The sequence below is a fragment of the Podarcis liolepis genome (assembly GCF_965112155.1).
Source record: "Podarcis liolepis genome assembly, chromosome: 5".
In the NCBI taxonomy this organism is placed as follows: domain Eukaryota; kingdom Metazoa; phylum Chordata; class Lepidosauria; order Squamata; family Lacertidae; genus Podarcis; species Podarcis liolepis.
The window spans coordinates 56119026-56123719 of record NC_139556.1 but is presented as its reverse complement, the minus strand read 5'-3'; the positions used below and the strand labels follow the sequence as shown (position 1 = coordinate 56123719).

General features: G+C 44.3%; 1 long non-coding RNA gene across 1 annotated transcript in view; it reads left to right on the top strand.

Annotated features, from left to right (window-relative positions):
- Positions 1–4450, top strand: part of LOC310707715 — a 38961-nt gene extending 34511 nt beyond the window's left edge. Inside the window, exon 4 of the long non-coding RNA XR_014526685.1 lies at positions 3643–4450. This is a non-coding gene — a long non-coding RNA (uncharacterized lncRNA). The remainder of the gene's footprint in view (positions 1–3642) is intronic.
- Positions 4451–4694: the final 244 nt, after the last annotated feature.

Genomic DNA, 4694 nt, shown 5'->3' with positions numbered 1-4694 from the left:
ATATTTGTGAATAACGGGTGTGTTCTGGATCTAATTGTACATAGTAAGCTGCCTGTGACCCTTCTTGTTGGGGAGTAACTGACAATGCCACCATCCCCTTTTTGATATGAACTGTTTGGATTTGATATCCTGCTTTATCACTACCCAAAGGAGTCTCAAAGCAGCTAACATTATCCTTTCCCTTCCTCCCCCACAACAAACACTCTGTGAGGTGAGTGGGGCTGAGAGACTTCAGAGAAGTGTGACTGGCCCAAGGTCACCCAGCAGCTGCATGTGGAGGAGCGGAGACGCGAACCCAGTTCACCAGATTACGAGGCCACCGCTCTTAACCACTACACCACACTGGTTAGGTGTTTGCGAAGATTGGGGAGGCTTAATAGAGCCCTGACAATGGTGTGGCCAGATTACTTTCTGGGCTAATCCTTTGGTTAATTTATTTGGTAAAGATAATAACTCTGTTTGAAGTTTTTTTAAAAAATCATTTTAGAAAAACAAATGGCAATAAATAGGCAAATTTTACAGTGCAAAATCTACCCCTCCTTACAATTCATATAGAACAGAAATTCTGTCTTTTTAGTTCTTAAAAAAAAATAAGATAGTCACAGGCATTATGGGGGGCAGTGCTATGATATGTCAGGTTGACCAGTTTAGGGTGCAGCAGATTGCTGGCTCAGCCAGCTGATTCCCAGCTCAGCTGGGCTCAGCCGACATTAAGTCCCCAACCTTGGCTCAGCAATTGGTAGACCACTGTAACTTGCCCATCCTGATTCAACAAAGATTTAGCCAGCTCACCTAAAGTTGGCTAAGCTGAGGCAAGTTTAAGTCCCCCAAAAGGGTTGTTCCAGGGTGTGGCAGGGATAGAATCAGATTGGGGGATGTAGACTGGAACCTAAGCCCATCCAGGTTGGTCATGAGACTTAGCAACCCAGCATAGAACACTATTTTAAAGGCTTGTTTTCCCACACCCAGAATAGGCATTGTAGCAGCAGCTCCACTGCTAAACAGGGTTTGAATCTAGGGTAACTTAAGCAGACATAAACTTATACCGGCTTGTTTTATGCCAGCTTCTTGTGCATAGAATTGCTCCCTAAATGGATTGCATTTTGTTTTTCTTCTCTTTTCCACATTAATGGTAGCTTTCAGAGCTTTTTCAGCTAAAATTTCATCACAGGGACCTTCCAAAGTTTCACCGCATATGTCAGTAAATACAAAATAAAAATTATGGTCTTTCTTCTGGTTTTTTGCTATCTCTTGAATATATTTCAACAAAATCATTTGTGGCTCTTCTGGTGGGCCTGATCTTGGTCCTATCAGTTGTCACACTCATTTACCAAACAGTTTGATTTTAGGACAATCTCACCCAACATGCATATATGTTCTTTTCAGAATTATTAGGAAAGGGCAAGCTTCTAATATCCAATATGAACCTCCCTTGAACCTAGAATCCATTGTCAAGAGACGGCAAGGATGAATATTTCAGAATCTGACATCCAGCTTCACTTCAACAGCCTGATTATTCTGCTCTGAGATGTAAAATCAATGCAAAGCAGCCAGGCACCCAAGGCTTCTCAAAGTCTAACGTAACCACATGCATCACAAGCATTTTTCTGAGGGGTGAAAAAGTCGGTAGATAGCGGTGTCCTATGTCATATTGCTAGATGACACACGGCATCATATTCCTTGCTATAATGTACAGTGGCACAAGTGCTCAGAAGTAATGGAGAATGTCTCACTTCATGTCAGAGAAAGCAGTGAGCAATTTATCTGCTGAGCATCATACATTTAGCTTAATGGCTCTGTCATGGCCCTCATTGCATCTGACATCCCAGCCACAGTACAGCTTTATTGTGAACCAGGTCTTCCTACTGTCTGCATGCCGAATAACTAGCACAGCTGCATCCTGCTAAAAGAACAATAGAGAACATATGAATTCTGTTCTTCGGCTCCTCCCTCCAATTCTGCAAGCAGTTCCACTCCAAAATTTCACTGAACAGTTTTCAAACCAGGGAGCTGTGAGAATCTTTTAATTAAGCAAGAAACCTTCTTTTGCTCTTGATCATATTTCTGTGCAAATATTGCAATTTTGCCAGAAGTACTGTAATTTTATTTAGAGGTCTCTAAAGCCTGCAGTGCCATGAAATAAACTACTGACAATTTAAGCCTTCCTTCCCCTTTTTTTGGTGTCGATTTTATTATAATGTAATAACTTCAGAAACAAGACTACACTATGTCCCACATCAGAATACACATATTTCATAACTGAGGAAAAAGCTTTAAAATTCGGGGTGTTTCTTTCTGGATTGTGGAAAAAATGGGTAGGAATTCTAGAAATTTGTTGCTAGACTGGTAGAAGCAGACAGTGATTAGGCAGAAGCTACTTTGGTACTCAAAGCTGGAAACTTTGAACTTTAAACATTGCCTCTTTTTGCAGCACTATTTGAAGTCCTTTATTTTGTCTGTCCTGAATCCGGGGGCGGAGGGAGGGGGTGCGGTGAAGGTGGGCCACCCCGGGTGTCACCACTGGGGGGTGACAAAATGCCGGGCGGCACTCACTGTGGGGCCTGCAGTGCACTCGAGCCACGTGTCTCTCCTGGGAGTGACGTGGTGGCTTGGGCACCCGCAGACTCCACGCTGCCCCAAACTGTCTGCCCGCCGCCTCCCCCTCAGCTGTGGGGCGGCTGAGTGGGAGGAGGCAGGCAGACTCTTCAGAGGCCCCACGGAGCATCCTGCCCCAGCTCACCCTGCTCAGCGGGCAGCTGGCCCCTCTGGGCACAGGGCACGCATGCTGCCCCAGGCACCCGATTGGCTTGCTCTGCCACTGCCTGAATCTTCCAACAGTTGTGATATGTAAGATTAGTCACCACTACTGGACCGGCCTTCTGACTGCAGTGGGGCTTCCATTCACCAGGAGACAGATGATACAGGGTGGCAGCAGGTGTAGATGGAGCACTGGAGCAGCAGTACTGCACCTCACACATTGCAACTGTAGTGATGATGATGATGATGATGATGATGATGACGATGTATTAGATTATGGAAGTGATAGTCTGGTCCAGGGGTTGGCAAGGTTTACCTCACCTGGGCCGGTTCACTCCTGCAGAGATCGCTCCATGGGCCGGATCGCGTCTGAGCATGCGCAGATGCAATTTCCAGCAGCGCAGAAGTGAGTCCCCGCTCCGCGCTGTGCTGGTTTAGCACAGCGCACGGGGACTGGCCGAGGGTGCAGCTGAGTTCGGGGGTGGCTCATGGGCCATTTAAACAACCCCCGTAGGCTGCTTGTGGTCCATGGGCTACAGGTTGCCAACTCCTGGTCTGGTCAGCCTGGAATAATGGACAATGGTCAGGAACGATACAGAAGTTTGGATGGCCCACCCTTGCCCTACAGTCTAAAATCCCAAATAGGAGATACTAGTACTTAGGAATGAAGCTTCAGAGGTGTTCATGTACACGTTCATAGATGCTCCTATTTATACATGATCATACAGCTGCTGAAATCTGCCGTTTTCTATGGTTAAAAACTCTGAAACTTAAAATAGGACTGAAACATGGAGTTTTGTGAAACTTTGCTCACATTGAGCCCCATTTTTGAAAGTGTGCCATTTCTTTAATCTCTTTTTTTCTCTCCTCTTTTTTGTTTTGCAGAAATCCATTACAGAGGGAGAGTTATTTACAAGGAGTCCTGGCAAAGAGTCCGGAGAAAGCTGTTAGCCAAAAATAGTGCTTAATAGCAGGATGCATAGAGCTGCCACAAATGCCTTTGTGGAAAGTGCTACACACAGAAGCAGGGCTGTTTCCACCTCCTGTAAGATTTATAAGCTGAGCTGTCAATATGAGACTTTTATTAGGGTGGGTTCTCATCCTTTATGTCAAGCACATTAATGGCTTCTTATCCCTGAAGTTTCTAATCACCCCTATTGGAAAGAAAATTTATTGCTAACCTATTAGTGCTATTTTAATGTCCCAAAAGCATATTATTTGTGCATTTGAAGATCAACCATCAATAAACTCTTCCCCCACCCGTTGGGACAGTTACTTAATGGGATTAAAAAGAATTAATCCATTTGAATTAAAATTGAACGGTTATATTTAACCTCAACAAACATTCACAGAAGGTTAATGTAAACTGTTTATATGTAATATGATCTAGATTCCCTTCACATACACTCGTGCCATTCCAAAAAGATGAATTACTAGGTCTAATTTGTGTTCATGGCTGCAATAACACTTAGGTTTATAACAGTGACAGTACAATCCTATACATGGCAATTCAAAAGTAAGGCCCATTAAGTTTGATGGGGCTTACTGACAGGTACTGCCACCTAAGGCTGTAAATCAGTACCCACTTACTTGGGAGTAAGCTCCCTTGAACTAATAGGACTATAGGATTGTGTTGTAAGGGTGCGGTCCTTAAACACACTTACTTGGAAGCAGATACTCTTGAATTCAAGTAGATAGGGCTGTGCTATAAATAATTCAATATCATAAACCACACTGAAAAAAGCAAAAAACCCTCCCCTTTAGCACACTGTAACCCTAACCCAACATGGTACCCATGGGCAACTCCCTCTGACTCTCCCCAATCCCCTGTGTCTACCAAGGCCCACTGGCCCTCCCATTTGTAATAAAAAAAATTGGGGTGCTTCTACTTAATTGTGCCAGGTGCTAGGCTGGTTGTGAAGTGAAATGCAAGCATC